This window comes from Lacerta agilis, chromosome 11 (assembly GCF_009819535.1).
Source record: "Lacerta agilis isolate rLacAgi1 chromosome 11, rLacAgi1.pri, whole genome shotgun sequence".
Classification (NCBI taxonomy): domain Eukaryota; kingdom Metazoa; phylum Chordata; class Lepidosauria; order Squamata; family Lacertidae; genus Lacerta; species Lacerta agilis.
This window is the reverse complement of record NC_046322.1, coordinates 15071476-15098912: the sequence shown is the minus strand read 5'-3', so window position 1 is coordinate 15098912 and position 27437 is coordinate 15071476.

Below are 27437 nucleotides of genomic sequence, written 5' to 3'. Positions count from 1 at the left end.
AGTCTTATGTTCAGTTCTCAACGTTTCCACACCAGTTTGCTTTGTTTTAATAATAATAAAAAATGTCCTCATAAAAACCCAACAGCGTGTAAGTGTGAATTGCACATTTTTATAGGCAACTTTGCCTAACATACCCATTTTCGCAAATCTATTTCCCCCCTGATACGATGCATTTTTGAATGCTATTTTCAGTGATGTAATGAGTTTTCATGCACAGTGCTCTGCAAAATTCAGAGGGTTTTGAAGGATGGTTCAAGTGTCGTTTAGAAATTTGCAAATTAGGTCATTTCTCCTTTAGGTACAAGCAGAGTTGAACTCCACCACATATCCCTTGTGTTTAGGGATTCGTAAATAACGTGGTCATAAAACTCACCTGGCCCATGTCGGAGATTGCACTGGAATGTCATATCCAGCACCTGTTTGTTTTGCTCTCCTAGGCCACGTCTCTGATGCTGCATGGTAGAATGAGTCATGAATGTTTGGCCAGCAATAGTAATAGGTGGAGTCGAGTGCCTGGTGTTTACCTACAAGGTGGCTGTGCGGTGACAAGCTTATCTACATTTGAGAGGTCAACAGCCTCCTCTTCTTGTGAGTTACCTGCATTTGAAAGGTCAACAGTCTGCTTTTCTGCAACAAGCATCCTTGCTGAGGCTGAGAGGTGGACTCTAGCTCAGAGGTATTATTATTATTATTATTATTATTATTATTATTATTATTATTATTATTATTATTATTATTATTTAGGTCCCCCAAGCCACTCTGGGCAGCTTCCAACAAATATTAAAATACATTAAAATGTCACAGATTAAAAACTTCCCTAAACAGGGCTGCCTTCAGGTATTTTCTGAATGTCAAGTAGTTGCTTATCTCTTTGACCTCTGATGGGAGGGTGTTCCACAGGATGGGTGCCACTACCGAGAAGGCCCTCTGCCTGGTTCCCTGTAGCTTTGCTTCTCGCAGTGAGGGAACCGCCAGAGGTAGAGCAACTTCATTGCCTGCAGAAGCTCCCATGTTCAACCCCTGATATCAGCAGGTAGCTCTGGGAATATCTCTGGTCTGACACCCTGGAGAGCCAGTGCCAGGCAGAACACATAATACTGTCCTAGGGTTGTGGGGATGTCACTCTGGATAGGTGTGGACCCCTTCCAGGCCTGTGATTCTGCATCCAGTGAGGTTCAGAATCTAGTAGAAGCAGCTGTTGAACCAGCCAGACTAGTTTCGCATTCCCCATACTCTGAAAATCTGAAAAGGAGAGCTACATCGATTGCACAGGGAATCTCTTTGGAGCAAGCCAGTATATAAAACTAGGGTTTAAAGTTAGCTTAACACCCTGGCTTGTTCTAAAGCTGTTAGGCATAGTTCCCCAGCTCAGATGTAATAGGAAATGATAGACTTCCTGGTTTGTTTGCCGGCTTGTGCAATGGGAAGAGGGACGTGCTTGGATGTGAGGCTGTTTATTTCTGGAAAACAGATACCTTTTCCAGTTCTAGTTTTTACCATATTTCAACCAGTGCTATTGTTCTAGAAAAAGAGGTGCCGGAATTCACCATAAACACCTCCCTTGTTTTCTTATAATGGCAATGGTGCCAGAACTGCGTTCCAGCGAGTTCCGGCTGAAAAAAAAGGCCTTGATTTCAATCTGCTTTGACCGTCTCAGCTGAAATACGATGTGAATGTTAAATATATAGACATGCAGTGCTTTCAGATTGCACTGGGCATTTCAAATGGACATTTCTCATTCAATTCGTACCAGTGACTTCGCCAGTGGGTGACCGACTCATTCTCCAACAACATGTCCTTATAAAACCACCAGCCCTTAGTGACCGCCCGTGCAGCAACTTGGTGGTAAATAGTAACCCACTATTGACTTGTGGTTGCTGTTTATCAGGCCGGCTCAAATTACAATTGGAGAAAGAGGGCTGGAATTCTTTGCGTGAGTGTGTCACCTTGTGAATGCTAACAACATTCCTCTGATTTCCAGACCTTATTTTTGAACATGGAGCTTCCCTTCTCTAGTGTCATTGAGAGCAAGCGAGAACTATTTCAACTGCTAAGGGAGGCTGTGTTACACAGTCCTTATAGGACTGTACCATGCAGAACACGAGAGTAGAAGCATTGCCTTGCATACCCTCCTGTTTTCCTCAGATTTCTCATTCACTCCCCCCCAACTGACCCTCCTCGACCCCCCATTTTTGTTCTGTTCCCTCCCCATGCAGAGCATTTTCTGTCAGAAGAAGGTTGAGTGCCACCACATCAATGGGACATAGCACACACACCTTTCCACCATCCTGAAAAAAACTCCTTAATCCCCACCTTTTTTATTACTCTTTGGTAGATTTGCAAAAACACCAATAAACAAATTTTAGAAAGGGGCAAGATTAGATGGGGGTGGACAAAGCATTTTCCACCAAGACTCCTTGTGTTCCACTCAACTCCTCCTTTCTTTCTGCCCAGGGTGGCTTCAAATATCATCCCACCTGAATTGCCTCCACAGCCAATCTACTCTTCCACCACCACCTCCCTTGTCAACTCTTCAAGCCAAAAAACCATGCTTGGATACCACCCCCATAGACCATTGCCTTCAGCACAAAATTGACTTCCGCTGCTCCACATCCCTTGTGCTTCATGGCTTATTCCCCGAATAAATACTGCACTACAGATACGTTGTATGCAAAAATGTGTACATTAGGATAACTTTGTGCTAAAATGCTGCTGGTGAATTTTCATGAGGACACACACACACACACACACACACACTACACAGCGCCAGATTAAGATTTTTAGAGGCCATGAGCACTTAAAAGATTTTGGTGCCCCTATATATATATCTAATTCAAAATATAAACAACAATAAATCCTATATCATTAATCTCTATTATTACTATTTTATTATTATTATTATTATTATTATTAGTAGTAGTAGTAGTAGTAGTAGTATAAATATATGGTATATCTGGCAATGGAAAATTTATGTGGTGCTCCCCTTCCCTTGATGCCCTAAACACATGCTTATTTTGCTTAATGGTTAATCCAGCCTTGCAGATATATCTATATCTATCCATCCATCCATCCATCCGTCCGTCCATCTATCTATCTATCTATCTATCTATCTATCTATCTATCTATTTGGCCAAACTGCGAGAGGCAGTGAAGGATAGGCGTGCCTGGCGTGCTCTGGTCCATGGGGTCACGAAGAGTCGGACATGACTGAACGACTGAACAACAACAACATCTATCTATCTATCTATCTATCTATCTATCTATCTATCTATCTATCTCAAGTGCTTTTTTCCGGGGGTATGTGGGGGTACGCATACCCCTAAATTTTTTGTGAATCTAATGGGAGAATAAAACTAAAAATTTAAATGTTTTAGTTTCTTCTCTAGCACGGTGAACCATCAGTTCCATTGCTACTACCGATGGTGGTTTCATTTCCTGTCACAGTGTTTCCTGAGTCTCAGACGGAAGCGAGCATTTAATGTGTGAAGTAGGAGTTGGAATCTAGCACGGTGATTGGTCAGTTTTGTTGTATTTACTGTATTTATTTCCCCCGATTTGAACTATAAAATGGCGATTTTCTTGAGTCAAAATGAGAGTACCCCTAAGAAAAAAAAGCACTGTATATATCTCTGTGCGTGGAAATGTGGTGAACTGAACTCAAGATTGGAAAATGGGGGGATGAGAGAAAGAAGATTTGACAGATTTGCCCATCCCAGTGGGCTATTTGCCACAAGGCCCCTTCCTCACACGTGAGCAACACTTCTGAACAAGGCTTATAAACCTCAGCTTCCTGTCTTCCACAGCTGCTAGACAGTCCATCATGTGCCAAGTTAGCCTGAGGGAAAGGTTTCTCACTGTACCTTCTGGGGTGTGTTACACGAACAAGGAAATTTTGACCAGGTAGCACTTTCAGATGAGTGATCCCACCTACTTTGCATAGCCGAGGTACCGCAGATCATGCATCTTGATGAATGTTCAAACAGGCACCAAGTTAACTTTCGCCCAGTAGTAGTTTCACCCATAGAGGCTTTCAACCAACAGTAGGTGGAGCCAGAGCCATTGACAGGGAGAGCCAACTAAGTTTTGTTTTATCCCCATTCTCCTCCCTGGGGGGTTTGACAAGGCACAAACACTGAGATTCACCTCCCCGGACTGCTTGTAAATAAGAAGACAGGTAGGACCGGGCTGCCTGAGGGCAGCAGGCTGAAGTTGGTGGGGCAGTGCAGCCCATTCCTTTTCACCAATTTCATCGGGAATTGTTGCCTCCTGGCCCACCGCAGTGCCGCACTTCCACCATCGCCATGCCCTGGTTCTTGCCAAACTCAGCAGGAGTCTGGGCATTGATCAGAGTGTTGCTAACTGGCTTCTTCCCAGGGGAGAACTGAGTGCCAACTGGCATACAGGAACCCTCCAACTCTTGCCGAACTTGGCTGGAGCCGGGGAGCTCCTCAAAGTGTTGCCGCTCTCCTCTGCTTTTCCCGCCTGCGATGGGGAAGGTGAGTGACAATGCCGCATGCTGGAGCGCCTCCGTCTAGGCAGCAGAAGTGGAGGGTCGGGTGGGGCGCCGCCTCTTGCAATTCTGCCGCCTGAGGCAGGTGCTTCACCCCATGTCATAGGTGGGCCGGCTCAGGGACAGTGCCCCATTGATGCTAATGGACCTAGACTCCACTAGTTGCACCTTGACTCTCAAGACTGGTGATACCAGCACGAACTGGAGGGAGGGCAGGTTGTGTTGCAAGAGACCCCCTCCCATCGCACTTCTGCTCCATATGCCAATGGCCAGAGGCAGTAATACTTCTGAATACCACTTGCTGGGAAACCACAGGAGGGGAGAGTGCTTTTTTAATCAGGTCCTGCTTCCGTGTTTCCCACAGTAATCGGGCTGGCCACTATGAGAAAGCCTCTCCTCCTCACGAGGGGAGGGTGTTGTGAGCGGAGCCGGCTCCGGCAATTGAGGCGGGGGCGTTTCGCCCCAGCCTTACCTTTCCCGCCGCCGCAGCCCTAGCAGTCAGCCAATAGGGCTGACTGGGGGTGGGGTTTGGCTGCACCTGGCAAGCCGCAGCGGCTCCTCTCCGCCATTCCGCATCGTTCCTCCGCGGATCACCCGCCACCCTCCTTAGGTGTGTTTCTTGGTTAGGACATTGCTATGGACTAGCGGTTTGGTCGCCTTGGTTGGTGCAAGGGCCGGGTAGGAGTTCTGTCCAAGTGGCAAAATTGGCCAGCCGCTTGGGTTTTTCGCCTACCTCGTAGCAAATTGTCACAAAATATGTTAGATTGGCGGTTAGGCATTGGGTTTAGTGTGGTATCGGAGGGCAAGGTTCGGGCCATCGCCTAACCCTCCTAAATTTTGGGTATCCGGACAAGGAATCCAGCGGTCGTGGATCCTGTCCAATGCCCTGTTGGTGGCTAGGGGCCATGGCACGACCTCCGGTGACTTCAGGGGTGGAGCTTCCAGTGGTATCTTGCATCAACAGGCTCCACCCCATGGCGGTTAACCCTTGAGAGACTACACGCTCGGCGGGGGGAGTCAACTATAGTCTGTTCAACCCAATGCCTAAGCCAATACCACTCACACGCTGTAACCAATAAAGTTGTGGCCTTTTACCTCCATTTAACCAAAATTATGTGTTCATGTGTTTTATTCCTGACATGCGGGAGAGTAGGGTCCTCGAATCACAACAGGATGCTGGACTAATAGGGCCATTGGCCTGATCCAGCAAGCTCTTCTTATGCAAAAGAATGTTGCCTGTCTCATCAGTCCATTTGGGGAGGAGGGGTAGCAGGGGAAGGGATGCAGTACTTAACTATAAATGCTGTAATAAATTCCTGTCCCTTCCCACACAATTCCCTTGTAGTTTTCTTATGACAAAATATTTGTGCTCCTCCTTGGAAACCAAATTGTCCCAAGGTTCAGGCCTTCCGACTCCCTATTTTTGCATCCTTCACACACCATCAAGCCATGTCTGCCAACAAGTGAAAGTCCAAAGTAGTAGTTTTACAATTGATCCTATATATTTATACAATACAGTCATACCTTGGAAGTCGAATGGAATGTTTGGAAACCAAGGCGCAGCTTCTGATTGGCTGCAGGAAGCTCCTTAAGCCAATCGGAAGCCGTGGAAGCACCGTCAAATGTTCGGGTTCCAAGAACGTTCGCAAACTGGAACACTCACTTCCAGGTTTACTGCGTTCAGGATCCAAGGTTGACTGTATATATATATATATTTATACGATATATCCTATATATTTATAGGATCAGATCTTTTTTTATGTAACCGGCGGTAGAAAATCAAAAAATTCTTTCTTTTCTTTTTTTCTTTTGCATTTTATGGTTCTCTCTTCTTTATTTTCTTCTCTTTTTTCTTGGCATCTTATACTCGGGATCTTATTAAGCAGGTCCAAGGATTGTTTACTCGTGCAGGTGGTAGGTGGCTGGTGGAGGACTCTGGGTGGGAGGCAGGGAAATGTTGATCTCCCAAGGTGAGAGGGATATGAGAGGAACAGAAGGATCCCAGGTGAGAGCTAGGAGGAGGGCTACTTAACTAGATAGTAGCTTATTCTGGAATTGATAGTCTGTATAATATGGAGTAAATCGTACAGGGGATATGAGAGAAGTGGGAAATATAGAATAGGATAAAGGATATAAGATATTGCTGACTGTGATATTAGCTTATTCCTGTTGTGGCATCAGTGACAGGGTTTATAAATACACGACTTGCACCCATCAACGTACAGTGAGTATCTCTCCTTTCTTCTTATGCTTTACTAAATTCTGATTTTAATAAAAATTTCAGCCCTCCTTTCAGTTATAGTTCTTTTTCTTCCTTTTTTATGATAAATTGATGGCTATTTATGGCGTTAGGTGTTACAAATTAGAGAAACCTGGTGCTTACTTTGGCAGATCTATGGGATTCTCGCGGCTGAGAGTTTCTTCTTCTTAGCGCTGAGGTTCTCCTGCTGTCCTTCCCTTGTTTATAAAAGTCCGGATATTTGATTAATCCCCGGAGGGCAGAAACCCCTTATTGCGCTGCTGGTTGATGATCCCTTCCGAATGGGGACCTTTCCCCCCGATTCTTCCTGGGGGGGTTAGCGTCGTCCTCACCTCCCCCTCCTCTCTCACTTGCCGCAATGGGTCCACTCCACCTCAGCAGAGCTCTTTCCCCGATCCGCTCTCAAGGGCACCACGCCGGAAGCCGGGGCTACTTAACTACCTTCTGTGGGTGTCAGGGTTAAGAACTACCTTCAAGAGAGGACTCTACATTCTACTTATTCTATTTGTCCTTTTGTAGCTGTTTTTGTTTTTTTATTACCTTGATTTTCTATAACTTATTGTATTATGAAAAACTTTTATAAAAATCACACACACCACAAAGACTCTCTCTCCTCTCTCTCTCTCACTCCCTCTCTCTCTCATCTCTTCTCCTCCTCTCTCCTCTCCTGGAACAGGCCAAAGATGCATTTATTCCAGCATCACATTCCTACAGTTGGCCATATGGGATTTCTGCAAGCAGGACTGAGTGCAACAGCACTTTCCCCACTAGTGATTCCCAAGAACTGGTATTCCACGAACAGTGGAGGTAGGACATAGCCACTGTGACTAGTACTATTGAGAGCCTTATTCCCTGCAAATTGGGGGGGGTCCATTGCATTCAGCACTCTGTATCTTAGAGGTGGCTTGCCAGATGCTCTGGAATGTGAAACAGGTGTATTGTGGACTCCCATGACCTTTGAGTCCTGTGGACCTCCAGATGTTGTTGAGCTCCCATCAGCCCCAGCCAGTATGGTCAATGGAAGTCATTGTCCATTATACAAAGTTTGTAGCACCATCTGGAGGGCCGCAGGTTCCCTGTCCTGACCTAACACATGCGGTTATGCTGCAGGATCAAGGAAGCCAGCATTGCCTCCATCGATCCTGACAGTGCAAGGCCCCGGGGGAACTGCAATGCCACAAGGATGTTCAACCTCTTCGTGAGATGGGCCAGTGAGTCTTTGGCTGACAGGTGTGTAGCACAGCTGGTCCATTCGCCAGCCGAGAACAAAACAATCCTGGAGTTGGGTGAACCTTGGGGGCCGCTATGCTTGGCACTTGAAATTGCTTCAGGGTGTGGAGGAAACCCAATCCACAGAGCCTGCTGCCCACTGACACATGTGGAACAGGCCGGTTTATATGTCACCGAAGCTGCTCACACTCAGTCTTAGATCCTGGGCTATGGATATTTTTTTTCTTTGTTTAAAAAAAAGTGTGGTGTGCGGAGAGGGGTAAGAGAAGTATGCCGTTTGGCATCTCGAGTTGAGAGTGATGGCAGAGATATAGACAAATATGTCTGGGACTGTGCCTTCGGATTCCAAAGACTGTAAGAAAGGATGCCAACCGTAACCTTATATCCTGCATGCCGCGGAGATTCGGAAAAGTGTGGCGATGATGGACATTACTGTGCAATCATTCCGGCTTCTGCTGGCAACATCTGCCTCTCTTGTGCTGGAATCTGGGGGCTTGATGAGGGGTCAAGTAGCACGGCTGCAGTGGGGGCTTCAAGGTCACCAGCAGCTCCAACAAAGGGGGTGTGAGCAAGGGTTGCTGTTTGTTATTGTAAATCCCCACCACCACCTGCCAGCTCATGCCTCTGGGGAGATGCATGGAATTAAACCCTGACTTCCTTAGCAAAACAAGTGTAAGGTGTCAGAAGGGTCCCTGATATGGAACTAGAAATATTTCTCTTAGCTGGTGATTTCCAAAGCTGGGTGCTCCAGAATCAGGGTTGAGGGACCGCATGGGTTGTGGGGTGTGTGTGTGTGTCAAAGACGCATTTAATATTTCTGCACAGAAAATAGTAGAAACTAGCTGAAAGGCAGCACACAGAGATCTGCTTGACCTGACTGCAATGCCTCTATTAGAATATCATGATGGAACCCTGAACTTCTGGATCTGCCACTTACATCACTATCCGCATGCAAGGAAGCTGCTAGACTATTTGTCCACCTAACTCATTATTGTTGAATGGTAGTGGCTTCCAAGTGACTCCTAGCTGCTACCCGGCGGACAGGGACTGGCTGGATGATGAGGAGGGGTTGGGAGACACCAGGTGGTGAGCCCTCCAGGTGAAGCCGCAGGAAGAGGAAGGTTTGGAGCAGTGGTTGGTGGGACACTGAGGGACAGGTCATAATATGAAGAGAGGAAAGGAGTGGTGGCCTCTGAAGAAACAACAGCATGAGTGAGAGGGGAAGAGCCAAAGGCAGAAAGCAGTTCTGACTCGGCACATGAAGCTTGCTTGTCCTACTGTGTTAGGCTCCCCTCCCCACTTATCTCAAGGTCACACAAAAAGAGTTGTCAATGGGCAGAACAATGAGAAAGGGCTCCTTCCGCCATAGTTTTATGCCTACATGGGTAAGCTCTGGAGGAGGAAAGAACATAGGGGGAAGAGAAAGCTGGTCTTGTCTTGAGGCTTCTTTGTGTTTGTGGTTTTCTTGAGAACAACAACAACAACAAAAATTGAACTTCCTGACCTGTGCCCATGTCAGCCCTGACACCGATCCTAAAAAAACCACACACACAACTGAGGATACTGAGGGATTGAAGCTGAGACCTTCTAAATGCAAAGCACATTCTCTGCTATGAAGCTATGTACTGCAAGAGGAATTGAGGTGCTCTTTGGGGGGGAAATGAAACCTCCATTCTGGACGCCTCCACCACTTCACCCTCACAGGACTAGAGTCTAGTGTTGATAGATTACTTGATCCTCCACTTGAGAGAATGGAGAGCCTGGGAGCTAAGGGGTGGTACTTCTTGAGCTACAGGGTGAGATTAAATGCTGTTTACTAGGTGGGAGCAGTAGGTGGTTAGGGGCACAGCCTAGTTATGCCTCAGAGTATTCTGGTGCATCTAGCAAAAGCTCTCTGGCCAACAGAAGATTGTACCACGAGTTCTATCTATCTTAGACCTCACCGAGTCCTTCCCCTGAAAGTAATATGCAAATGATATTAATCACACGCAACTGAGAACTGCCCTTAATGCCTGCAAATGATGTCCTGATGCTTATTGCTGATGTATCCTGAACCTCACCACCAAATAACTTGCCCAGCCTTGATTGGCACACAAAAAGACAATCTGCAAATGTTGAACAACAGTGACCCTTAGTGGCAATATTAAGTTTACCACAGTGGTACCTTACAGTAATATTTTAAGCTTTGAATGTGTCACAATCAATACTTAAGTGTTCTTTTGCATTCCATTTACCCCTGACCAGGGTGTAATTTTGAGTGGACAAATTGTTGGAAGGGACAGGGTTAAGCAGAACCCTCTTTTCATCACACTTTGAATGACAGCCTCCAAGCATTTGCATGCAGTTTAATGCAGTGTTTTTCAACCTTTTTTGGGCAAAGGCACACTTGTTTCATGAAAAAAATCACGAGGCACACCACCATTAGAAAATGTTAAAAAATGTTTAAAAAATTTAACTCTGTGCCTATATTGACTATATATAAAGTAATTTTTCAATTTTTCCCACGGCACACCAGGCAACATCTCGCGGCACACAAGTGTGCCGCGGAACAGTGGTTGAAAAACCCTGGTTTAATGTAATGAGTAATTTGGCTCTTAGGCATGATGACAAATGTTGGCTCGTTGCTTGAGACGGCAACCTCATGTTGAGTTCACCCTTTTGACCCTGTAATGGACATACATGATGTGTTGTCATCCTTTCTGCCTGTGGCAGCTGGTAAGGGGATGCCGGGCGGGGGCAGGGGTACACGTAAGATGACATATTTCAATAACGACACATTATAGGAAGAGGAGAGTGTCTCAATGCATGCATTAGGCTGCTTGTGTGTCCTATCCCAAACCATGTCTCATCAGACAAAGGGTGTCCCACAAACCAGCAGCAGAAAGCATGTATCCTACAGGTGGTTAAATATTGGATTTGTGCAGGAACTTTCAAGCTACATCTGTGCAGGTCTGAAGCAAATGCATACAGAGAAAACATCTGTTCGCATATGTGCCTCTTATTTCTTTAAGAACAGTATGTTTTAACTAGGTCAAAGAGGATACCAATGGTCTATTATGCTCTGGACAGACAGAACAATCTTCAAAGAATCTACTTTAGAGTTTATTTAAGAATGAAAGAAGAACCCTGAAGATGCATCTTGTTTTCCCCTGTAGCCAATGAGATCCTTATAGGAAGTTCAGAATAAAGGCATGAGTACAATAGTCTTATCCTCCCATGGTTGCTTCTCAGCATCACCAGCATTTGTGATTCCTTGGCAAAAGGAAGTCATTTTCCTGGTATCATCTCCATGACATCATCCTCTGGAGAAACTTCCAAAGAAAGAGGATGATAGTCCTGGCATAGTTGACTGCAGTAAAGGCGGATGCCTCCCCCTCCCCAAACACGGCTCCTTTTGAGCTTGCTGTTTGCCAAATCTTCCACCGTTTGGGCACCATTGCCAAAAAGGCCTTCTCCTGAATATCCACCCAACTCATCTCTTTAGTCAAGGGAACCTAGAAAAGGGCTTCCAATAAAGACCTCAAGGTCTGGGCATAGATATACATGAAAAGGCGATCTTTCAGATAACCTGGCCCCAAACAATTTAGGGCTTTAAACGTTAATGCAAGAACTTTTAATTGGCCCCCAGAAATGGAACAGAAGCCTATGCAGATGGTGAAGCGGTGGACCAGGAGGAGTTTCGGGTCTGTTTTCAAAGGCAATCCCATGTATAATGCATTGTAGACATCCCATTGGGAGGCTGCCAGAACGTAGGCACCTGTCACAAGGTCATTAATGACCTGATAGGGTCACACACAGCATTAACACGGGTTAATAAATAAATGGATGAATGACTAAATGAAAGACTAAATAGTTAATATATCAGCAGGCACTCCATGTGCCTCCAAGAACTCTTATGTGCTTTCAGTGACAGTGCTGTACTTAAGAGCTTGGGACCAGGCTGCTTCAGGAAATCTCTTGCACTTTCACAAGTGTCTAATAATAATAATAATAATATATAATAATAATAATAATATAGTTCTACCCCCCCATCTGGTTGGGTTTTCCCAGCCACTCTCAGCGGCTCCCAACAGAATATTAAAAACATGATAATACATCAAACATTTAAAACTTCCCTAAATAGGGATGCCTTCAGGTGTCTGTTCTGTGTTTGTATGGAGCCAGTCTTTTAGTGTGGCAGACATTGTGCTTGGGAACTCCCTGCCTATTGACACTAGGCAAGAGGAGCCCCCACTATGTTGTTTCAGTCACCTGCAGAAAACCTTAAAAAAAAAAACACCCAAGGAAGCCAGCCCAGAAATATAATTCAATTGCCTAGATTCATTTTACTTTTCCCCAACTGATTTTACTTGTGTTTTAATGTATATTTAATGTCCATTTGGCTTTTTTAAAAAACAAATCTTAGCTGCATTTTATTTAAGTTTTTATTATGCAAAGCAGATTTTTGATTAGGCAGTTTGTCATTATTTTTAAACCAACAAACAAAGAAGAGCACCCACTAATTATGAATGTTGTTGTTGTGTTTGTCGGTGCTAGACATTTCTAAATCCCTAGACTCAGTAAGTGTTAGAATTTAATCAAGCCTCCTGAACCCCTGGATCAACTTCCTCATGAGGTAATCGCCTGGGATGAGCCATTGAGAAAACAAATGAAAGGTGATGAGCCATTAAGGAAGCCAAGGAGAGAGGGCTCTGTGCTGGACTGCAAATGAGAGGGGGCCCTACTCATTTTGTCATGAACAAAGCCAGAGTTTAGAGTTGGAAAATGTGTGTAATGTGACTTAGAAGGTGATTTCAAAAGCTGCTGGCTGGAAAAGGGCAGGGGAAAAGGCATGACTGATTTCTGCTTGAAACCAAGGCTGTGGCTATGAGACAAACAAAACCAACCTGGGGTTTAATGCTGTGAAGCCCTCCATCATAGGCTCAGGTGTAAATAAACTATATATCATAAAGACACCACAGTCTCTGCTGTGCCTTATTTCCAAAAGGAAAGATGGACCTTGGGTAAAGACCTGGAGCACCTGGAATCTCACACTGCTTGGAGACTGAGGTGGCATGCAACTCCGGCCATTTCAGCCCCTATTCTGGTTTTTATAAGAATTCTCTAGATTATTTGTAGTACAGTAGTGCCTTGGTTTAAGAACAGCTTAGTTTATGAACAACTTGGATTAAGAACGCTGCAAAACCGGAAGTAGGTGTTTTGGTTTGTGAACTTTGTCTTGGAAGCAGAACATGTTCCGCTTCCTGTTGAGTGTGTTCCATTTATAAATTGAGTCCCCCACTGCTATGGGAAAGCACGCCTTGATAAAAGAACACTTTGGTTTAAGAATGGACTTCCAGAACGGATTAAGTTCGTAAACCAAGGTAGCACTGTATAGGGGTATGTGTGCACTGCAAAGGAATCCTTGCTACTGAATCTGTTTGTAGTGCTTAGCAGATAACTGAAGGGTTAATAGAGGGGGGAGAGGGAGAGAGAATGTGCCTTCTGCTGATTTTTTTTTGGCAATGCCCTAATGTCCCTTGCTGTTCCTTAATTAGATTAGTTCAATTAAAAGAACAAGATCCTTTCCTGTTTACCTTTGCCTAAGAAATCCCCAGCTTTGGCTTGTGTTGCTGATTCCTTCCAAGAGAACAGAAGGGTTCATGCTCAGCAGGGGCAAGCCAGCAACTATTATTGGCGTCCAAAGGAGATTAAAATCAGACAAAAGGATGGATCCAAACAAGCACCTACTACTGACTGATTTATTATTAGAAAGGAACTTTAAACAGTTGATAGTTATTATATACATTGGCAGGGAATGTGTGAGTAGGAGAGAACAGAGTATGGGGTGCATGATGGAGCTGGCTTATTAAACTAGCCGGAGTTTGCTTTCATTCAGAAGCCTGGTTTGAGTATAACACTGAGCCACGATCCTTTAAAAATGAAAACTAAATTTGGCAGAATACTCTTCGTGGTTGTGTGGGAGGAAGACTGGGAGCTTGTTGAAGCTTGTTCACATATCACTAGACTGCTAATTCTGTTGCTGTTTAAGTGTTAAATAGTATTTATTGACAACTTTCCTACTTTTTATTGCAACTGCTGTATTCTATATTTTATAACTTCAGTTATATGGATAATAGTTGCTTTAATTCTGACTATTGGCCTCTTTGAGTACCTCCTCCGCAAGGAGGAGGAAAGTGGATTGAAGTTTTAAAAACCATGGTTTACTGTTACATGTGAAATAGTAAGGCTACTTCATAGGTTCTTCCTGTGAGGCAAGGGCAGAAAGGGGTTGCATTTTAATACCACCCTTCCGCCAAGGAGCTCTGGTTTGGTACACATGCTTCCTCTCAATTTATCCATACGACAACCCACAATTAAGGCTGTGAAAGAGTGAGTGGCCCCAAGTCATGCAGTAAGCTTCATGGTTAAATGGGGATTTGAAACCCAGCCTTTCCACTAGCCTTGCCACTCTCAAGTTAAATATATGATATTCCCCAGGTTTTGCTCCAACCATTATGCCACTGAGGAGGCTCCTATGAAATAAGTCAGGGATGGAGAACCCGTAGTTCTCCAGATGTTTGCGGGACTATGACTTCTAGCAGCCTTGGCTAATAGGCATGATAGGAGCTAGAGTCCAACAACATCTGGAAGTCTGCAAGTTCTCCATCCCTGAAATAAATTAAATCAGGTAGACTGGGGGAGATGATTCCTGGTGCAGCCGTGGTTGAAAATACTATACTTATCTTGCATCTCTCAAAATTAAATATATGATATTACAGAGAGAACCAAAAGATGGCGCTCTTTGAATACTGGAATGCTAATAATGCTTCTCTGTCCAGCAGTGATCCCTACTGAAATACTGAAGAACACTGAATATTGAAATTAGAAATATAATAAATGAAATCAAATCAGGCATTATGTGTATGTGTATTTTAATAAACTGAACAGAGTGAAAGTCAATGAGTCATGGGGCTGTGGATAATTCAACAGGGCTTAGCTTAATTTTTGTTTCCTACTTTGTTAATGTTGTTAATATATTGTTGGGGGAGGCAAAGTTGTTGAGCGTCACTGCTTTGCTAACAGTGTTTTATAGGCTGCAATTGTTCCGTTGATGATTTGTTAATTGTTCCATATGATTTATGCTGTACTTGTGATGTTCTATGGCGATGTCATTATTATTTATGTTTGTAAGCTGCTTTGGGATTCCTTTGAATTTAAAACGGCATGGAAATATAATAAATCAAATCAAATCTATTGACTTAATGCTCAATGAATGAAAGTGTCAGATATTTCTATTTCTGGGAAACTAACAGTGTGATCATGTTTACCTAGGAACACGACCCACTATGCTCAATAGAACTTGCTCCTGGGTACGCTGAGTCTTCCTTCCCAAAGTGTCTTGCTGCCTGCGCTCGGTCTGCTGCCTGATGTCCTTGTTTCCTCTGAGTTGTTCCAGCTCCTTATCTCTAGTCCTTCAGATTGCATGCTTGTTGAACTTTGGGTCAGTTTATTCAGCTTTAATGATTCTCCACTGCGTGTTTCCATTCCCAACAGCAGGGAGCATTCAATATACTCCATCCTTAACGGGGTTGATTTTGGGTCAGTTGCCGGATTGCCAAAGGAATGATTAAGCTGTTTGCAACAAGTTATTGCTTTCTTCTTCTTTTTACGCAGGATTCTGCCGCGTTTCCCTTCCTTGCTAAGTAGCTACAGCTGCCAACCAGCTGTGAGCTGGGGGCAGCATAACCCTGTGTTTTGAACTCAGGTAATCTTTTTTTTGTGCAAAATCCAGTTACCATTGTGTTTTATAAAAAGGAAAGCTGGAAAGTAAAATTCAGCAGCAGTAGCATTTTAACATGAACTGTTTTGAACTGCACAACCCACACAGATATGCAAAGACTCCAATTGGCTAAGCTCAGCCACAGCATGCCATTTCCCAGGCTGCTATGCCACCCCATGAGGAGGGAGAAAGAACTTGAAACCAGGGTAGATGAGTGGTGGCAGGGCGATGGCAGTGAGGTTGCTTGGAGTATCAAATCCAATGTGATTTTAAAATGATTATTCTGGAAAAATCGCCTTACTTTGCAAGAGGGAATGGTGATCTTTTGCTTGACAGTGTTTGTGCGGTGTTGGGATGGGGGAATATGGGAATGTGTCTGGCTCCTTTCCTTGGGAGCCAGCCAGTCCTACTGACTAAACTGCCCCAAAGTCCTGTCTGTCCATTCTGGAAACAAGGTCCCATTGTGAAAATAATTTTTTTTTTGCAAAAAAATCACAATGAGAGATTGAATTCTAGTGCTCAAGCCAACGCCGTTTTTAAGCAAACCACAGAGGGCCATGAATGGAAAGAACAGCGAGATGGAGTTCCACAGTGCCAGAGGGTGACAGGCCTTCTGATGTCTGTCTGTCTGTCTGCATTATAGTGCTGGTGCCAATCACATGCTTCTTATTTGCATGTGGGTTCCTGTAAACGTCAGGTGAGTGCAGCTAAGCATGCACACACCTGAAAGCTACTGAAGTTCACAACCTACAACATCTGTTCTTCTTCTCTGCTTGCTTGGTCAGCAGCCACTCTGTGCAAGGCCAACATTTGACGCCCTCCCCCTCAGCCGTCACAGCGTCAGCTTAAGCAGGGGTTCAGGAAGAGGTGCGAGGTTCTGGCAGGGTCCTCCCACCTCTTTCCCAAAGCCCAGTAAGTGCTTGTCCAGCTTTGGGAAGGAGGTAGGAGGACACGAGGACCCTGTCAGAGCCTTCACAACTCCTTCCTGGGCAACTGCTTACCAGGCTTTGAGAAGGCACCCTCCTTGGCTGCATGCCCCAAGCAGCTGCACCGCTCTCACTGCCCTGAATCTGCCTCTGTTCCCGGTGACAGTGTGTATGGCACTGCAGGAGAAAGCAACTAGGTGAGACAGACAGACAGGAAGTCCAGGCCACCGACAAGCAAGCGCTGCCAACTTAGTCTCAACCCTTATAGGCCCTAAAACCTCACTGAAGGAACTTAATAACAACACAGCTGTATTTGGAGGGCTTGCAGCCTATTTGAAGGGAGGATGAGATACGACAGAGGTTTTCAACCTTTTTGAGTCAACGGCTCCCCTGACCGACTACATTCTTTCTGCAGCACACCTGTGGGGCTCAGGAGCCCAGTTATGTCACCCCTTGCCTGCAGAGCTGGCAGCCTCTCACCCGTTTTCGAACCCCCACCCTTGTGGAGTGTTCCCTCAGCCTCCTCTCCTCTCCGCTCCTCTTGGGAGTCTTCTGGGCAGCTACTGCTGCCGCCCCTGGTCTCTGAGCTGCCCTCCTGCCCCAAAGAGAGGTTCCTCTTCACACTGCCCCACATGGGCACAGGACTTGTCTGTCCCTTCCCAAAAGGAAGGGGTTGGCGGACTGGCTGGCTGGACTCCCTCGCCTGCTTGCTCCAAGGCCACCTCAGCTCCTGGCAACCAGCATCCCATGGCCAGCCCCAAAGGCACCATTTGCCTGTAGAGCTTATAGCCAGGGTTGCTGCAACAAAAAATTGTGCAAGCCTTTGGGAGGCAGAAATGCGAGAGAGCGTCAGAGGAGGGGGGGGGGGAGAAAAGAGGGATAGAGGCCAGTGTTGCCCGCAGCACCCCTGACCATCATTCAAGGCACCCCAGGGTGCCACAGCACACTGGTTGAAAACCACTGAGATTTGGTATGATGGCTGAGCAATCAGCAATGTCATTTTTGTTGGTGTGTGGTGGTCTTTAGCTTATTATTTTAATTGTACATTGCACTTACTTTGATTGTGATGGTTTTGTAGTTCATCTGGGGACCATTTGGTAAAGCGTGGGCCATAAATGATCGTTGTTATCATTGCCGTTGGGGCACCATACCCTCCAACATTTATCCAATGAGAATAGGGATGTCCCATTCCATAACGGTCATTTTACTATTTATCTCACACATCTTACCGGGTTGCCGCAGTCACTCTGGGCAGCTTCCAACTATATAAAAACATAATAAAGCATTAAACATTAATAAAAACTTCCCTATACAGGATTGCCTTCAGATGGCTTGGGGGGTCAGATAACTCCATAACCTCCAACATTTCTCCAATGAAAATAGGGACGTCCTAAGGAAAAGCGGGACATTCCGGGATCAAATCAGAAACCAGGACAACTTCTCTAAATCAGGGTGTCCCTGGAAAATAGGGACACTTGGAGGGTCTGGGGCACTGGCTCAAAAGAGCTTCCTGCTTGGCAGGGGGTTGGACTGGATGGCCCTTGTGGTCTCTTCCAACTCTATGATTCTATGAAATGGCTGGGGGGCAACTCCCCCCAACTCTGGGATCTGTCACCATACCCTGTCACTGCAATTATAAGACTGGTCCTGTGTGTGGGAAGTAACCAAGGGAGGTTGTCTCCTCTCCAGCGATGGAGGAAGCCTTTGGGCTGCCCGGGGCAGCAGTGCAGAGGCAACCCTCTGGGGGCAGGGGCGTCGTGACATCATGATGCTGGACGGAGTGCACATGTGCAGAAATGCCGCGCATGCCCAGTCCATCCGGGCCGGTGCTGCTGCTCCTGCAGTGACCGGGTGAGCTGCCTAGCGAGTGGCAGGTCATGGGGCTGCCCTGTCCATAAAGCAGCATGGACAGGGCAGCCCCACGAGCCGCCGCTTGTTTGGCGGCTCGTTCGGTCACCACAGCAGCAGCACTGGCCCGGATGCACTGGGCATGCTCGGAAATCTGGGCATGCACAGTTCATTCGGGCCAGCGCTGTTGCTCCTGTGGCGACTGGGAGAGCCGCCGAGTGAGCGGCGGGTTGTGGGGCTGCCCCGTCCGTCCGTAAAGCAGTACGGACAGGTGCTGGGCGGCGGGGCTTGGTTTGGGGAGGGGCTGCTGAGTGTCACCCCTCCTTCCCTGGAACCCGGGGCACCCCGCCCCATGCCCCACCCTTCCTACACCACTGCTCCTCTCTCTCTTAAACTTACTCTGCTCTTAAACTATCCTCCTTGGAAACTTGGACATCAAGTTCTTAGGTAAGTATTATCACATTATTGTTATTTTTAATAAGGTTCCTACCTAAAAGGGTAGAAGCAGTGAGCGAGGTCCCAACTAAAGAAAAATGCAACTTAAGCTGACAGAATATGTGCATCTTGCAGACTTCACATATAGAATAAGAGAACAAGAAGAACATACATTTAGAGAAGATTGGAAAACGTTATTGAATATATGGGGAGAAATTGTGTACACTTGAAAACGTTGGCAGCATTAAGATAAATTCAGCAGTGTAAATAAGTTTTGATGGATGCAATAATGGAATACTGAATGGTTTAGTTTTTGTAAAATATGCAGGGATTTATGATATGCAAACTGAACCATGGAAGAGAAGAAGGGAAGTCACTGATATTTTAAGGATGTTTAAATGAGTATTTTAAATTGTAAAACAGAAAATTTAATAAAAATATATATACAAAAATAAGAAGCAGCCACTGTTTATTTGTGCCCACAAGTGGATTGCTTAAGAGAGAGAGTGTGTGAGAGAGATATCTGCGGTTTATACATTTGTTTAGAATTACCTTACCAGAAAAACCACTGACGCGCCTTGTCCACACAATGCTGTTGAAACCAGGGCAAAAGAGAATGGCATGTTTCTCATAAAGGCCACTGAATTCTGTAATCATTTCATTACATAATTAGAGGGGGGAATCAATGTTCTTGGATCAAGTTCAGATGCCTAGTGACCTGCAGCCAAAAATGGGTTTATTTTAATATACTCTACAACATTCTTGTGTGCAATTTTGCCTAATTTACACATTGCTGCAAACATTTTCTTCTGATATAATGCATTTTGGTACATTCTTTTAACTTAAAAATACATTTCCCCCACTGCAAACTGGCCCCTAGTTAAAACTTGTGTGTGTTTGGTGGTGTGCTGTGTGTGTGTGTGGTGTTTGGGTTGTGCATCACAACATATGAAGAAGTGTGCATTTCAAAGGGCAGTTTGCTTCACACATTTTAGTGGCAGAGGAACTCAGGCCTTGTGGATCTATTTGGGCTCAGCACAGGTCCTAGTTCCCATGAGGCTGTTCCCCGCTAGCCATGCTCACCTGCCACATACCTGGACATCCTAGGGGTAGGTACAGACGCTGTCTCCCTGCCAGCATCAGTAGATTAGGATCAGTTAGCTAGGATGGGCTTGCAGCAGGGTAGTGTAACACATTTTCCCCCATGGCCAACCTTCTGCAACCTGGTGCAGATGTTTGTACTACATCAGGCCCCAGCGAAAACACCTGAAGGGCACCAGGCTAGGAAAAGCTGCTCTCTGTGTAAATAAATGGAAGCCTGCTGGTTCTAGAAGTGAACTTTTTCTTCTGGGAGATCACATATTTATCCTGTTTAGGCCAAAGATACTGCATACGTTGTTTTGAAACATCTAGGAGAGGAATCAAGTTACATGCAGAATATGGGATGAAGTCTGGTAAATTTCAAAGGCGCATGAAGTTATTGGAGAATATACTCGGAATACTTTAGAACTGCAGCAGATGGGTGTGGAGTACGTGTTGGATTTTTTTTTTACTTTTACGTTTGTAACCTCCGCGTTGAGATCTGTGGTTTGAGATTTGGTTGGTTGGGCGGATGTTGGATGAAACACCATTGGGTCTCTTGTTTTCCCACAACCCCCCTGAACAGGGCTAGGTGAAGGCCAGTGAAATGAGGTTTGATCCAGACATATTGATGAGGTGTGGAGTGATAATTCATAATCTAGAAACAGTCCCTCGTTGGGGACCACGAACCAACCCCCTTTCTAATTTATGGACCTACCCAAGGTCCATGGAATGCTGGAGCAGAGAAGGCTTGAGGCTGCTGTGCCAAAACTGTTGATTTACCATCTGTCTACTGACTCTGCAGATTATTGTTGTGAGTTTGGGGGCAAGTTAGGGTGCATGATGCCTGGCCCCTTTTAATTCCTGGATCCAACAAGGTTAAAATCTAATGGAGGATCCCATTGCTGAATTAGCCAGGCAAGGTGCATAATGGCTGCTAAATATGGATTGTTAATATAGCTTTCTGCCAAAGGGCAAATGGGTGGGGCCCCTCCCTCACCAGGCCAAGTGTGTGTGAGAGACAGCTGGGCTAGAAGAAGGAAGCAGACAGAAGCCAGAGAGTGAGAGCCATGCTTGATTTCTGCTTGAATCCAAGGACACAGCTGCAGCAAGACCTTCTGAGGTGTTAATGCTGTCTATTGTCGTTTGTGTTCTTGGACTCAAAATAGTGTGTGTGTGTGTGTGTGTGTGTGTCATCCAGATAGTAGCATATGCTCCAAATGTCTCTGTCTGTTAGGGATCTTTCCTGTTTATCAGTCAATCAATATCCCTCTTTTGTCCGATTTTTGCCCTGTGGGATTAGTTAATCTTGCTAGTGTTGCATTTTGAGCAGGGAGTAGATGCATCTTCTCTGCAGTGTACATTGTTGTTGTTTAGGTCGTTTAGTCATGTCCAACTCTTCGTGACCCCAATGGACCAGAGCACGCCAGGCATTCCTGTCTTCCACTGCCTCCCGCAGTTTCGTGAAACTCATGTTGGTAGCTTTGAGAACACTGTCCAACCATCTCGTCCTCTGTCATCCCCTTCTCCTTGTTGCCCTCCATCTTTCCCAACATCAAGGTCTTTTCCAGGAAGTCTTCTCATGAGGTGGCCAAAGTATTGGAGCCTCAGCTTCAGGATCTGTCCTTCCAGTGAGCACTCAGGGCTGATTTCCTTCAGAATGGAAAAGTTTGATCTTCTTGCAGGTCCATGGGACACTCAAGAGTCTCCTCCAGCACCATAATTCAAAAGCATCAATTTTTTGGCGATCAGCCTTCTTATAGTCCAGCTCTCAGTTCCATACATCACTAATTGGGAAACCACAGCTTTAACTATACAGACCTTTGTAGGCAAGGTGATGTCTCTGCTTTTTAAGATGCTGTCTAGGTTTGCAGTGTACATAAGGAGCTCAATAAGGCATACGTGGTTCTCGTCCTCCCAAAGTTTATCCTCACAATGAACTGTGGGTAAGTTAGGTTTCTTCTTGGTCTGACAAACCCATGTTTTGGTGGGCCAAGATTGTTTTGTCTGAACTGGACCACAGAGCAGAAGATTCAGCAGTGTGTTTCAGGGTGCAGAAGAGATTGGGGCGAGTTTCAAATCTCCCCCACCCCTATTTTATCTGAAATATTGGAGGCCATATGCACTGTTTGAACGAAGCATTTGGTTTCAGTTTGGAAAGTTTTAGGGATCTCTCCCTCAGCATGTGGTTATCGTTTAAATTTTATCAGTGTTAAATGTTTGCATTGAACCCCATCAAAATGCTGCGGTGGTTTTATACACTTTGCATAATCTGAACCTAAGGCAGTTTTAAAACATTTTAAAGGTATTTGGTATGGAGCTGGACAGCACTGAATAAATTATTGTGTTCTTTCCTCTCTTCTTTTTGAAATAATAAGAACCCAACCAGAGAAGACTGCAGATTATCAAGCTTTTAAAAACCTTAGCATTCCTAACTTCTCAAAAGCATGCTTTCCTCCCCTTTCAGCTGCTTCAGCAAAACCAAGTTGTTTAGGAAATTTGGCATATACTTCATGCATAATAGGGAATGGTTGTATGCGTAGAATGCAGTTGTTTGCCTGAGAACACAGTTGAACAACAGAAAAATGCTGAGCAAGCGAGACGAGACCTTTGTGTTTGGACCAGCTGTATTTTGAAAGCCAAAGTGTGAGCTTTCGAGTTAACACAGAATGAGCGTTGAAGCAAATGTGCTCCGCAAAGTTATCCTCTGTGATGCTTTATATTGAACGGTACCCAGATTTTCTCTGGATCAGAGGTTCTTAATGTGTACACCGTCCCTTTCCCCTTCCAGGCTGAACTTCTTGCGGGAAGCATTCTGCTGTAGCCAAGAGGATAAGTTGTGGTGTCTGCTTGGTTGTGGGACATGGGGTGTCCACAACTATTTCTCCTGTTTGTAAATCAAGTTGGTGATCCCTGCTTTGAATATTTGCCCAATATTCAACAATTGTTTTTTTGTGTCTTTATTTCTTCATGGTATTTACAAATTGCTCCAGAGGAACTCGACGTGATGTGCATCTGCATCTGCAGATTTGACACCTGCAGTTGCCATTTAATTGCATTTGTTTTCAGTATTGGAATACTGAGAAGATTTGAGAGCAGATGGAATCTCCTGTTTGACTGCAGATTCCAACCCCTTCACTCTCTCCCCTACTGCCACATTACCACCACAGCTAGGCAAAAGGCCACAGCTGAGTAGGAGGGCATACATGTTGAACGCAGAAAATCCCCAGATTCAATCCCTGGCAACTCTAGCTAAAAGGATCAGGTAGCAAGTGATGAAGGTACTGGAGAGTTGTTGCCAGCCAGAGTTGACAGTACTGGGGAACTTTGATTTACATTTTGACTACGATCCCAATGTTCAAACCAAGATCAAACTGTGGTTGGTTTGCTATTGAAATGATTTATAGCCTACCCTTCATTGATACTGATACCGGGGTTGAGTACAAGACAAAATAAATTATGGAACAACCAAACCTATAAAACAAAAGTTAAATTCACCAATCTCCAAACAGAGGCAGTTAACAACAGCAAAGGAAAAAAATAGTTACCCACTGTGGTTTGAAGTACACAGTTTGAAGTACAAACCACAGTCTCCTGGTTTGGATGTAACAGGAAACTGTGCTTAAGCAAACACAAATATTATATTAGGGTGTGTGAGAAAAGAGAGGAGGGAGAATACAGGCACAATTCTCATCCTTGGTCCAATGAACTGGACTTAAGTGTGCTTCAGAATTCCATGGCCAATCTAAGCTGCATTGCAACTGCATTTTTAAACTTTGGATCTTCCTTTTGATTCAGAGGCATGAGGGTTGGCGAATAAGTGGAGTTTGTGTTGTGTTCTGCCCTTCATGTAGGAACTCACTAGGAGTTGAGTTAGCGGTAGAACAAACTTTACTACTGATGAGGCCTGTGAGCTTGCATGGCATAGGAACAACTTCTCCAGCCAAGCCACACATGTGAGTCAGCTCTCCAGGAACCAGCCTCCTGGGTCATAGTGGTTTCTCTTTAAGGGGTCACATGCCAAATATGTGGTTGATAATGCACACATTGCAGAGTTAAGCCTGAAATTAATTGAAAGATTACATATTCTCAAGGAAGTTCTCCAAATTGCTTGAAGAAATTCAAATGTCCATATTCATCCTTACCCCATGCCTGACATTCTTGATTATGAATCCTGTTCATTGTAGGAAACAACAACACTCCAAACCAGCGCAACCAAACTATGTCAGGAAATAGTGTTTTATGCACCAATCCCTTCTCTTACTGGGATTACATGTGACCCTGGGTGCAGAATTGGGCCTTTTGTGAATCCAACCTGTGCAATTATTTCTCACAAGCATTGTCAGTAAGGCCTCCACAACTGCACCGTGAGAACAAATCCAATGACTCTCCAAAGTTTGATAGAAAACCTAAGGCATGTGGAAAGAGAATGGAATATGCATCTTTCCATTTCCTGCCTTCTCTTCTGATTGCTGGACACATCTTTGCTTGAAGTTATTATGTGTTTAGACACAATCCTCTTGCTGTCATCCATCAAATTTCCTTGTCTCCCCCCCTTCACTGTGAACTTTGTTCTGTTAATAAAGCAGGACGTGCAGTTTTCTAAAAGGGTGGGTGGGGAGGGGGAAGACTCAGACGAAGAAGGAATTCAAGGTCAAATGAGAAATGTGTCCCTTTTCTCACCCTTTTTCAAAATGGATCCCAAGATGTTTGGGTGGGTTGTGAGAGGATTCTGGTATTCATCAAGCATAGGAAACTTGGATCGCGGCAACACAGAGATGGGGAGAGATTTCTGTACCAGGGAAACTTGCGGCGCTGTGCAGAACACTTCTGTCGTCGTTCATTTGTTGCGTTATTAGAGAAAGAGGGAGAGATCAACTGGCGTTGAGGGAACCTTAATTCACTGGTGGGGAACATAATTTGCACGCACAGTACTGCTGGCAGTCAGAGCTGATACTACTGGGCTGGAATGAACACAGGTTTCCCTCAGTCCATATGTTGAGATTGAGAACATCAGGTTATAGGAAGCTGCTTTCTCCTCGGTCAGACCCTTTGGTCCACCTAGCTCAGTATTGGCCACACTGACTGGCAGCAGTTCTCCAGAGTTTTAGGCATGGATCTCTCACAGCCCTATCTGGAGATGCCTGGGACCTTGTGCATGCAAAGCAAATGCTCTACAACTGAGCTATGACCCTTCTCTAAGAGTATGAGTTGCCGGCAGGGGCCCTGTTTCAGATCAGAGCTGAGCAGAAGTCGCCTCGCCAGATTGCCCACGCTATTTGTGGGTGGTAAAATGGGAGGGGTATTTGCCCAATATTCCAAGGGGAAGGAGGCAAAACTCTCCAATAGTTGTGTTTTTCCCCTCAGGAAATTCTCCTCTGAGAAACGTTGGCTCACTTAATTTTGAGTGAAACTGTACCTGAAAGACCACCTGCCTTGTTAATAGCTCTGTGAGATCACTGAGATCAATTGGGGAAATTCAACTCATGGTGCAGCACCCTACAGAATATCAAAGGGCAGTGATCAGAAAGTGGGATTTTCTACCATTGCCCTGTGCTGTGGAATTCCCTTCCCTTTGCCATGTGTGACAAAGAAATGCCATCCATCCATTGCCTCAGACATGAGCCCCCAGTCTCTGATGTTCAGGATCCTTCTTTCTTTGTATTTGTTTCCTATTATTATTATTATTATTATTATTATTATTATTATTATTATCATCATCATTTTATTTTGACAAAGTAATAATCATAAATAAGATCCATTCCATTGTAACTATCCAACCTCCCAAAGTTTCAACACCTCTTGCGATGGTTTGACAAATGCTTTGACAAATTCTACAAATGCTCTCCATATCTCCTCAAAATCATTTCTCCTGCATATTCCCCGTCTAAACCACCAAGCCTCTTGGGCTTGTCAATCGGAAGGTCAGTGGTTCGAATCCCCATGATGGGGTGAGCTCCTGTTGCTCTGCCCCAGCTCCTGCCAACCTAGCAGTTCAAAAGCACACCAGTGCAAGTAGATAAATAGGTATCGCTGCGGTGGGAAGGTAAACAACATTTCTGTGTGCTCTGGTTTCCATCACAGTGTTCTGTTGCACTAGAAGCGGTTTAGTCATGCTGGCCACATGACCCGGAAAGCTGTCTGTGGACAAATGCTGGCTCCCTCGGCCTGAAGAGAGATGAGCGCCGCACCCCATAGTCACCTTTGACTGGACTTAACCATCCAGGGGTCCTTTACCTTTACAATGTCTGGCAGCAACTCTCCACAATTTCAGACAGGGTTCTCTCCAAGCTCTACCTGGAGATGCCAAGGATTGAACCTGGGACCTTCTGCATGCAAAACAGATGCTCTCCCACTGGGCTGTAGCCTTTTCCATAATTTGTCCCTGAGCTGAATATACGACGTTTAGTTAATGCATTGTATGAACACTAATTATTATGGTCTCATTGTTCCCACCACCATCACCTTTGCAATTTCACCCTTCTATGGAGCTGGGAGGAAGAAGAAGAAGAAGAAGAAGAAGAAGAAGAAGAAGAAGAAGAAGAAGAAGAAGAAGAAGAAGAAGATTCTTATAAATTCTTATATATCTGTGTGTCTAGGGATTCTCACAAGTACCGTATGTAGAAACCTCCACATTTATTTTTGGATGGCTCCATTTTGCTTCCCGACAGACAGAAGAAGAAGAGTTTGGATTTAATATCCCGCTTTATCACTACCCGAAGGTGTCTCAAAGTGGCTAACATTCTCCTTCCCCCTCTTCCCCCACAACAAACACTCTTTGAGGTGAGTGGCCCAAGGACAAATAAGTGTGACTAGCCCAAGGTCACCCGGCAGCTGCATGTCGAGGAGCGGAGATGCGAACCCGGTTCACCAGATTACGAGTCTACCGCTCTTAACCACTACACCACACTGGCGCTCACACCACACTGGAGCATCCTATGTGTGATTTTCCAAAAGCTTCTCATTCCCAGGTGCTCTTCGAGCCTCTTCTTAGCTTCAAAGAATGTTGCACTTTTAATGCGCTGAACACTTTTCATTTCTCATCCCATTGAACCTCTGAGCAATAATTAATTGTTCTGGTCTTTGTGCAACGTAGGCTGTAGAATTTCCATTTCATTATTACGGGCGCTGAATGAAATCCTCTACACCCATCAAAGGGGTTTGAGTGTTTCTTGTTTGCCCTCATTTGGCAGCACTTGAGTTGTTCCTCTAATCCCTATGTTTGTCTCTTTCCTCGCCAACATCGAGAATATTGATCAGCTAAGGGACCAGAAGAAAAAGCCTATGTAGCAAATTAACAGCATCACAGCACTGAGCAAGACTGCTCCTTGTGACTCTGTTATGCTTTTCAGCCTTGGACAGCAGAAAAGGGAGGTAAGCCAGTTT